This window comes from Globicephala melas, chromosome 2 (assembly GCF_963455315.2).
Source record: "Globicephala melas chromosome 2, mGloMel1.2, whole genome shotgun sequence".
In the NCBI taxonomy this organism is placed as follows: domain Eukaryota; kingdom Metazoa; phylum Chordata; class Mammalia; order Artiodactyla; family Delphinidae; genus Globicephala; species Globicephala melas.
The window spans coordinates 156,641,989-156,653,150 of NC_083315.2; the positions used below are offsets into that span (position 1 = coordinate 156,641,989).

Consider the following 11,162-nt stretch of genomic DNA (forward strand, 5'->3'; position numbering starts at 1 on the left):
TCACTGTGGGTTCTATTCCTTCGGTGACCTGGTTTCTGTTATGATCCAGTCAAAATGAAATTAAGGTATCTTTCTGTAATAACAATTTGCTAATATTTATTGGCCCTAGCTGTACTTCACGTTTGGATTACAATAGGTAACTTATTTTAATCATCAGAAACCCCTATGAAGTAGATACTGTTAGTATCCATTTGTTGCAGATGAGAAATAAGCTCAGAGGTTTTTAAGTAGCTCTCTCATGGTTACACAGCTAGAAAATAGTGAACCTGGGATTCATTCTCAGGGAGTCAGACTCCAGAATCTGATTCCCAGTTTCTGTGCTGCACTACGTGTTGGGAGCTCATGTCTGCAATGTTTTATTAACCGTTTTAGTCATTATTACTGCCCTGCAGAAGACTAGCATCCTCTTGGGGACTTACAAATTCATTATTGTTTTGAAAACTAGAAAGAAAGGATAATGTGGTTTCACCTATCTCAGGAAAAGACCAAAACAGCTAAGCTAGAGAATTAACGGCCAGAGACAAGGACAATAGTTAGATTTGAAAAAATTAGTAAAGGAGTTGACTAAGGCATTTCTGAATTTAGGAAAGAGTAACACCGGGAGTGAAAATGGAGCCAGATGGACCCAAACGGGTCTATCCATGACTTCTCTGTAGTCTTTTCTAGATATGGAACCACAGCGTTAGCCTGGATTCTTTCTCTCTTCTATCCCCTCTTCTCTCATTAAGTTTTTGTTCAGGCTGGATCCAGAGTATTCTAAGAGTTGTATTCACACAGTTATATGATAAGGGAAGACATGTCACTTCTTAATTCTAATCCTTAAACTAATGCAACAAAAACTGTGCAAACTGCTATGCAAATTAGCATAGTCCTCCTGAATCTTCAGGGTGTCAAATGGATGTTCCTTTCACCAGAAGGACTCTGAGAAACAAGTTATGAGTAAGGTGTTAATGAAGTTTCAATTTTGAGAAGGCAGTTAAGACAGGAGAGAGAGCATGCGGAGCTGTGGATGCCTGGCCCAGAAGGAGGCAAATGACAATCATTATAAATCATAGTGGAATTGAGAGGGGTTAAAGAGGTAATTAAAATCTTTCTTCTGAATAGAGATTGCAACCTTAAAGTTGAAAGAATGGCCTTGGTGGAATTTAATAGAACTCTTCCTAATTATTAAAAGGATAAACCCCATCATTTGATAGAGTGTTCCTTTTTAAATGCAAGCAAATCAAAACCACCCCGGGGCATGTGAATTACTGTGCTCATTTATAAACTATAAAGTGCCTTATATTTAAGAGAATGCATATGACAAGCTGAAGACAAATCTATGAATATATTTAGATTTGCTAGTGCCAAGATTTCTTACACTTTTTTAGGAAGTATCTCAAATGAGATATAATGCAGCTCTGGAAATATCAGGACTCATTTAATGCTTGCTGCTTGGTATAATCAAGGAGTCTGTGTAAAGTAGGATTGTCTTTAGAATGATTAGTATGTTAGCACAGATTTGAGTTATAAATGTCATAGTTATCCCTGCCCCCGTGTGTATGACACATATATCGTGTAGCTTTCCAGCACCTGACATATAAGTCTTGGGGAGGGGCTTACATTTATTGCATATGTATTATATATTAGGAAATGTTTGGTCTCTGAAAATTATTTTATTGAACTCTCCAAGCAGTTCTGTCCATAAGGCTTCATTAGTACTGTTATACATATGAGGAAACTGAGACTCGGAGAACTGAAGTCAGATGGCCACAGGTCATAAGACTGTCACTGTAAAAGCTGAGTTTAAATTCAAGGTCACTGGCCTTTAAAGTAAATACTTTCTATTATTATATCCTGCTGTCTTCTAGAATAATATAGGTACTTCCTGTATATAGTAGGTGCTTAATAAATCTTTGTCGTATGAACTCTAAGAATCAATCCATATGTACTCAATGGATTTGAAATTTTATTAAGAGAAAAAGTGGAATAAAGTACCATTAAAAGCAACATATGAATATTATTTAAATGATAGATGTAAACATATAGATATGATAACGTTTATAGAAACTCAGAAATTGCTACTATTGAAGTATAGTATTTATCAAGGGACTCTTCTCTGAGAAGAAAACTTTGCTTTTTTAAAATGTGCAATTCCTGAATAAAACTTCCTCTCCACATGTTCTTACCAGTCCCTTCAGAAAAACATATTATTTTTCAATATTACATACTAGAAGGTGCCTAAAAGCCTACTTATCCTGCAGTAGTTTTATCTCAGCACATTTTCGTTTCAGTAATAAGGTAAATTAAGACCACCTTCAGGTGATTTTTTTTTTTTTGACAGAGTACACAGGCAACCATAAAGTTCCCCCAATGAAAATGTCCTCAAGTGAAATGCTCTCCTTAGGTCCTCAAGAAAATTTTAGGACTGGCAGCGTGTCCTCAAGAATAAATATCTCATTTAAGTAAGGCATGCTTGACCTTGAGAAGCAGCTGGGGATTCTGAACATCAAGCCATGTGACTTCCCAAAGGCCACAATCAATTAATTGCTGACTGTGTGTTGACTGTATCTTTGTGAGTCCTGAAAAAAAAAAAAAAAGACAGAAGTAGCTTTTGGCTTAGTTTATTTGGTTAGAAGGGCCCCTGAAGACCAGTTTGGATGACACAAAAGTCAAGCCACTTTGGGATGATTTGATTAAGGTGCTTCAGTTGGCATCTACATAATGTAAAGTGAATTCCATCAAATTGCAGGGAAGCAGGGCTTCCCTGGTGGCACAGTGGTTGAGAATCTGCCTGCGAGTGGGCCTTTAGGCCCCAAAGCGGGACTCCACGGCCTCTCTGCTCACTCTTCTGCCTTCCGCTTCTTTCTCCGCCGCCAGAGGCCAGCCCAGGGCGTAGCCGCGGCTGGGCCTCCGTTTGGACCCGCCTCCGAGAGACATCACTTCCTGGTTGAGTGTTTCCGGGTCGCCGCGGCCCCGGGCTACTGGTCTCTGTTCCCTGCAGCCGGCCAGAGCTGCGAGAGCCCAGCCGGGCCTGGTTTCGGTGGCGGCTGTGGCTCCTTCTTGCTCCCCTTGGCCGGGGCGTCCTCGGCGGCAGTGCCGGGAGCACTCTGCTGGTCCAGGCAGGCGACATATCAATGCTTTTAGCAATGTCCCTGCCTCTATCTCAGAAGCCATGGAGGAAATAAGGTAGCCCCGTCCTTGGATTGGATTGGATGGGGAAGCCCAGTTCAATGGATGCAAAATATAAGGATGACTTATTTTGGAAGTACATGCAGTTTCATGAAGGTAAAGTGGACACCACCCCCAGCAAGCAGCAGCCTGGCAGTGATGAGTCCCTGCGGGTGGCAGCCTCGACCCTGCTCAGCCTGCACAAGGTGGATCCCTTTTATCGATTCCGGCTGATCCAGTTCTATGAGGTGGTGGAGAGCTCTCTGCGCTCACTGAGCTCCTCCAGTCTGCGGGCTCTGCACTGTGCCTTCAGTGTGCTCGAAACAGTGGGTGTCAACCTTTTCCTCTACCCGTGGAAGAAGGAATTCAGAAGCATCAAGACCTACACGGGCCCCTTTGTTTATTACGTCAAGTCCACATTACTGGAAGAGGACATCCGAGCCATCCTGAATTACATGGGCTACGTGCTCAAGTTGGGGACTGCGTACAAGCTCAAGGAGCTGGTAGAGACCCTCCAAGTGAAGAGGGTCACCTTTGAACTCTTTCTGGCCAAGGTGGAGTGTGAACAGATGCTGGAAATCCACTCCCAAGTCAAGGACAAAGGCTACTCTGAGCTGGACGTGGTGAGCGAGCGCAAGAGCAGCGCGGAGGACGTGCGAGGCTGCTCAGATGCCCTTGGCGGCGGGCCGAGGGCCGGGAGCACCTGACAACCTCCATGGCCCGCTTAGTGCTCCAGAAGTTGGCCAGCGAACGGGCAGCCAAGGACTACTACAAGCCCCAGGTGACTAAGCCCTCAAGGTCGTTGGACACCTATGACAATTACTGGGAGAGCTGGAAGCCGCCCCTGAAGACCTCGTTGAGCTTGCGGAAGGAGCCTGTGGCAGCAGACTTGGGGGACGACCTCAAGGACAAGATCATCCGCCCGTTCCTCTCACTCCTGACCATGTCCAGCTCCCCCCACGGCAGCCGGATGACCTGCCATCCCCCTCCCCCAACAATGGCCTTGGCTTGCTATGTGGCACGTACTTCTCTGCTCAGGAGGATGTGGATCTGTACACAGACTCGGAGCCCAGGGCCACGTACCGGAGGCAGGATGCCCTGCGGCCAGATGTCTGGCTGGTCAGAAACGACACCCACCCCATCTACCACAAGCGCTTGCCCCCCGCCAAAGAGTCCGCCCTCTCCAAGTGCCAAAACTGCGGTATGTCCTGCAGCTCCTCCCTCTGCCAGCGCTGCGACAGCCTGCTCACCTGCTCCCCGGCCTCCAAGCCCGGCGGCTTCCCCAGCAAGGCCTCCGCCCACGACAGCCTGGCCTATGGGTCATGTCTGCGGGAGAAGTATGCAGGCCAGACGCAGGGCCTCGACCAGCCACTGCACCTCCACTCGAAATCCAAGCCCTCCCCTGCAGCTGCCTCCCGCTGTGGCTTCTGTGACCGCCCGGGGGCCGCCAACATCTGCACGCAGTGTTCAAAAGCCTTCTGCGACGCCTGCCTCAGCACCTACCATTATGACCCCTGCTGCAAAAAGAGCGAGCTGCACAAGTTCATGCCCAACAACCAGCTGAACTACAAGTCTGCCCAGTTCTCCCATCTCGTGTACAGATAGACTCGACCTTGCACCTCCCTGCTACAAGGGCTACACCACTGACCTTTCTGGTTTCATGGGGAAGAAACGTTAACACGTTGATCTCAGAAGCACAGGCCTGCACTTGACCACGTGGTTGTGGGGGAGGGGAATCGTGTGGCTGGCTGCCCCTAGTGGGAGTTCCCGTATCGACTCAGATATGTCAGCTGATGACTGCTTTGCCACCTGGCAAGAGAGACTGTGGCACTTGCATTCAGATTCATTTTTGCTAATCACTCCCTGTTCCGTTCTTTTGTTTTTGTCTCTCAAAGAGGATTTCTATCTCTGGGACTCTTGCCATGCCGACTGCTCCCACGGCAAAGCCAACTTGGACTGGGAAGGGCCCTCCAGGTCCCCTCCAAACGCCCACCTGATGTGGTGAGCTAGAGACCTGTTGGCTTGTGAAATGAGCCCTCCTGCCACACTGGGCCTCATCCACTGGCTCATCTCTCCACCACACTTTCCCAAACACGAGGATCCCCGGCAGCAGCCCCCCACCCAACTTCACTGCCTCTCCACGTATCGAAGGTGACCGAGTCCAGGATTCGCTTAATGTCATCCTGTTGCCTCCACAGCTCAGTTCAGCCTTGGGGTTTGTGAAGTTGGCTCTAGCGCTCTGAAGAGTGGACCTTCCACACTGGCACTGACTTTTCCCCCCTTTCTGTTGTTTTCACATGCCTCTCTTACTTTACTGTAAATAGATATTTTTGAGATTTATTTTTAAATAAATATTCAACTTGCTGTATGTTTCAAAGTGGTTTAAACATTAACGATGTAGCTATTTATAAAAATGCCCCGGGTTCTTTAGTCTTCCAGGGGAGGGGCTCATGCCCTTCCACCTTGTATCCTCCACTCGCCACAGCCCAAGGGTAGAGTGGAGATTGCAGGGGCAGAGGAGGAACAGAGACTATGTCCCCTGAGTTGGTGGAGGGCCAATGTCTTCCCTACATTTCTAACACCTACCTCCAGTGTGCACTTAGGGGGTTAGTCCGGGCCGAGAGGTCTGTGCGCCTGCAGACTGTGACAACCTAGTGACAATTCAGGAACCTCACCCTGTGGATCTCCGGCCTGGTCTTTGCTGCTTGCTGAGTGTGAACCTTGCACTCCAAACTTCTTGAGTCTCAATTCAGAAGGAAAATCGTTTGGGATTCCCACCACTCCTCTATCTCAGTCCTCTTCTCTTCCTTCACCTGTTTCCCAGGATTCCTCTACAACATTTGTGACCTTTCTGCGCTAAAAGTGGGCAGGAGCCGGCATGCGCCCATCAGACAGATGTGTCCTGAGATTCTTAGCCGAGCCTCAGTGCTTCTAAACCCAAAGGCCTCTTAAACTCCTCATGTGAATTGCTGACCCCGGATTTCCTTTTGGGGTGCAGAGCAGGAGTGGGGCAAGAATTTGAAAATAAAACTGCTTCCTTGTGAACTAACGGTATATTTTAGCCATAGTGTTTGTGATGTACAGAACGTTGTAGGAATTTACATGCAGTGGGTTTTCTGATAGAAGGAGGTATTCAGCTCTTGAGCAAATTTAAATCTGGCGGAATCCTGAGGCCACTGTGAATTTGCTGATGTTCTTCCAACTCAGTTGCGTGATTTTAAGGTTTTCAAAATCTTCTATGGCTCTTTTTCTATATATCTAGTAGATCACGTGTAGATATTCAATGTGTATATAAAGCTGAATTTCAACCAACTTCATTACTAAGACCCACCCATTCTGGGGCATTCATCTCTGATGTTCTTCCTTTTCACGTTTCAGAAGTGGCCATGCCTGTCCCAGTCCTGAGTTTTCTAGTTTTCCATTTCCAGACTGCTCTAGCACTACACTAACTCTTTTAACCAACCGTGATGCCACGTAACTTACACAGCAGACAAAAGTAGGAATAACTAACTTGTCCTGGAAGAGAAAGGCCAGTGTGTGTATCATCACGGAAATACTGTGTTCGTGGACTGGAATAGGAGATGCTGTGACCATGCTCCTCCTCGTTGTGTATCTTATTGTATGAGGTTGCTGTGACTGAGATAAATACACGCTAATTTTAAAAAGCAGATGTTTTGCATTTGATTTCTACCAAGAGTTGAAATGTTGAGAGATGATTTTAAAAGAATAAATTAAATAAAGTGTCTTCCATTGTTAAAAAAATAAAAAGAATCTGCCTGCCAATGCAGGGGACACAGGTTCAAGCCCTGGTCTGGGAAGATCCCACATGCCGTGGAGCAACTAAGCCCGTGCACCACAACTACTGAGCCTGCACTCTAGAGCCCGCAAGCCACAACTACTGGAGCTCGCGTGCCTAGAGCCTGTGCTCCGCAACAAGAGAAACCACCGCAATGAGAAGCCCATGCACTGCAACGAAGAGTAACCCCCGCTCGCCGCAACTAGAGAAAGGCCGCGCGGAGCAACAAAGACCCAACATAGCCAAAAATAAATAAATAAAAATAAATAAATCTATGAAAAAAAAATTGCAGGGGAGCATGTTACCTTTAATTCCTGCCCCGTACTCTTCATTACTATATGAAAAAGTCTTTTCATCTCATTTTAGATTATTTCCAAATCATATTCCAGGTGCTCTCACTTTCTTACTTGTTCCTTCAAACTTTTATTTCCTAATTGGAGGTTTTGAGGCAGCTAAAATAAATTGAAAAATTATAGCATGAAAAAATATTCAATATTTAATTAATGAATATGTGTAAAACACTTACAAAGGCTTTATATATTATTTCACTTAATCCGATGAGTTAGTTACTCTACCATCCATATTTTGCAGATAAGAAAACTGAGTCGGGGCTTCCCTGGTGGCACAGTGGTTGAGAGTCTGCCTGCCGATGCAGGGGACACGGGTTCATGCCCTGGTCCGGGAAGATCCCACATGCCGTGGAGCGGCTGGGCCTGTGAGCCATGGCCGCTGAGCCTGCATGTCCGGAGCCTGTGCTCCGCAATGGGAGAGGCCACAACAGTGAGAGGCCCGAGTACCGCAAAAAAAAAAAAAAAAAAAAGAAAGAAAACAGTCTCAAAAGCTTGAAAGAAATTTTCCAAGGTTACACTTGTAATAAAAGGTGAATTCAAGTTTCAAACTAAGGCCTGTATTTTTTCAACATCCATGTTTATCTTATGACTCTGTGTTATCATCCTTCAGTTTAGGTGGGAAAGCTGTAACCTCACATTAATTGTCTCTTTTATCATGTTTCATCTACTTGTATTCATTCATGTAACAACCATTTATTGAGAGACTAATATATGCAGGTTATTGAAGACTGATACAAGGCACAATGTCCTCTCCAATTTTTTTCTTTTTTTGCAAAAGCTGAAATTTGGTGTGAAATATCATTATGATCCTTTTTAACATCACTTATTCAATGATTTTTATTTCATTTATTGATCCAAGACAAGCCAATATCCCTTGTCATCTGGTAATGAGCACTTAAAGCATGAAGATCCCTGCTCTTGTCCACTTAAGCCAGCATTTCACACTGAGCTACTCAGTTTCTCTGCATCCCTTTTTGTCCCTGTCTTGCTCTTTTCTGTGACTCTTCTCATTTTAGTTTTTTGGCCTTGATATTCTTTGGACTGATGTTCAAAAAATACTTCTACTCTCAGATAAGAAAACACGATAATCAGAATGATTTTTACCTCTCTTTTTGTCCCTCATACACAGATGTTCAACAAGAATAACAAAGCAGTTAATGTTTTATACTGGTCTTTAAGTTCAAGTGAAATTTTTTCATATTTCATAGGGATTTCTGGATTCAATATCTTCTTATGTCAACAGCAAAATCTCAGTTTTTTTGGGTACTATACTTTCCCTCTATTACGATAGTTATATTGCCTTGCTACACTTGTATATCTCTATTTCTACCACTATGTTGTATACTCTTTATAATCAAGAATTTGTTATGGTTGTCACCACATCCAGGCTTAGCACAAGGCCAAAGAGCAGACACTCAATAAAGATGACTGGTCCAATTTCCTTAACTAATAAATGTATGAACCTTTGCATTGGAGACACATCGATGAACTAAGTCAGACAAGGTCCCTACCCTTATGGGGTTTATGACCTTGAATTTATTTCAGAAAGAGTAGACAGAAGAGAGGGAAAAAATAAGGAAAGATAATCTAATACTATATGAGTAACTGCAGTGTGTGAAGTAATGTTAGCTATCTTATGTTTGCTGCCCCACTTAATGTTTTAGTGGGGCAGGAAATAAATCAATCTTTCATCACAAAGGCAGTAAATCAGTCTTTCCTAAACATTTGTGTTACATCCTAATAGGAAAGTAAACCTAAGTCATCAGCCTTTCTGGAGCATGATCATTTGGTAGTTGTTACTTCTGGGAGTCCTTTTCCTTCAGCAAAGGTAGAAACTGGATTTACTGTTGTTTTCACATTTGGGTTCATCATTGTGAATAATAAGCATGTCACTTTTTTTCTCTACTGATCTTCTCATCCTTCGGGCATTTGCTGGTAATAACTCACTACTCTGTTGTATTTATTTTAAGAAAATAAACTTATAACCATGGATCTATAAAACTGCTTTTCCCCTGTCATATCACAGTGTGGGGGCCAGGTGGGAGAAGTAAGTGGGCTTAACATAGCTATCAAAATGAGAGTTTTGTACTTGTTGTTGAGGCTACTTTCTTGAACTGAAAGATGATTTCTATTTGTTTTCTCTACACACTGTATATTTTAGAGCTAGGGGTTGGTGGAGACTAACTTGCAGGAAGAACACCTCCAGAAACTATATGCGTATATTCATTTGACCTAAGGGATTGAAATAGCTTTTTAACCATTTACCAGGAGTCAAGGCCTTACATCAAGGTTAGAAGCATAGTTGGAAACTAAAAGGCACTTTCCCTAGGAAATGAGACAGAATGCATTTTAAAGAAAGAAACAATTGTGTCAGGTTAACCCAACTGTAGTAGTGTGATTAAATCTGGGAGATGGGAGCCCCAAACCAGGCCCGATGGAAAGTGTAATACCACCTATAGTAAAGTTCTCACAGCAATTGGAGACAAAATGACAAGCGTCTGTTTGTAGATAAAAGAGATTAACATGGAATCTCAGGACTTTGATCACAGAATCTAAAGGAGCTAGATATTGGTTGGGTTTACAATCACAAGAGCCCAAACTCTGCTTAAGTAGAGTGGATGAGAAGAGAGGAAAAATTACCTGTTTTATTCAAAAGGGAAGATCAAAGACTCTAAGAAGATGATTTAAAATATAAATCATCAATATTGGTCAAAGGGTACAAACTTCCAGATAAACAAGTTCTGGGGACCTAATGTACAGTGTGGTGGTTATAGCTAATGATACTATAGTTCTGAGGACCTAATGTACAGTGTGGTGGTTCTGGGGACCTAATGTACAGTGTGGTGGTTATAGATAATGATACTATATTGGTGGATATAGCTAATGATACTGTTACAGGGGCTACACCAAACTAAAAATCTTCTGTACAGCAAAGTAAAGTATCAACAAAATGAAAAGGCAACCTAACACATTTTGCAATTCTAAAATTGTATTGGGTAGAGTATCCTAGTTTGCATATTTTCTCCTTTCAACTCTTTGAATATATTATGCCACTCCCTTCTGTGCTTCCTGTACTTAGGTATTTCTTTCTTTCTTTAGGTTTGGGACATTTTCAGCCATTATTTCATCAAATACATTTTTGACCATTTTCTCCTTCTGTTCTCCTTCTGGGACACCTATCATGCAAATGTTGGTATGCTTAATGTTACCTGAGAGGTCTCTTAAACTGTTCTCATATTTTTATATTTGTTTTCCTTTTTGCTGTTCTCTTTGGGTGATTTCCATTATTCTGTCTTCCAGATCATTTATGCGTTCTTCTGTATCACTTATTCTGCTATTCATTCTTTTTAGTGTGTCTTTCATTTCAATTATTGTATTCTTCAGTTCTGACTTATAAAAAAATGTTAACTAGTTGCTTATTAAAATTCTCACTTTGTTCATCTATTCTTTTTCCTAATTCATTTAGAGTTGTTATTACTTTTGCTTCAAATTATTTATCTGGTAAATTGTCTATTTCTGTTACATTTTATTTTTTTCCAGTGGTTTTCTCTTGCTCTTTCAGTTGAGTCCAGTTCCTCTGTCTTCTCATTTTACTTAATTTCTCTGTCTCTTTAAATTTAGGTGAAACAGTTACGTGTTGTCATCCTGAAGGTTTCTCCTTATGTGGGAGCATCCCTATACAGTCTTTGGGTACTCAGTCACTTTGGCAGGAGAGCTGGATTTGATGTGAACACAAGTCCCTTCTTTCCCCAGGGTGTGCTGTCCGCTACCACCTTGGTAGAAGGTGGGGCTGGAGATGGAGGGGCTAGGGCTGGAGCCAAGTGTAAGGCAGGGTTTCCCCTCTGCTCAGTGGCTCTTGCCACCCT

The 11,162-nt window shown here is 43.2% G+C and overlaps 1 pseudogene; it reads left to right on the forward strand.

The window, feature by feature from the left end:
• Nucleotides 1-3,194: 3,194 nt before the first annotated feature.
• Nucleotides 3,195-4,872, forward strand: LOC115848205 (spermatogenesis-associated protein 2 pseudogene; annotated as a pseudogene).
• The last annotated feature ends 6,290 nt before the right edge of the window (nucleotides 4,873-11,162 follow it).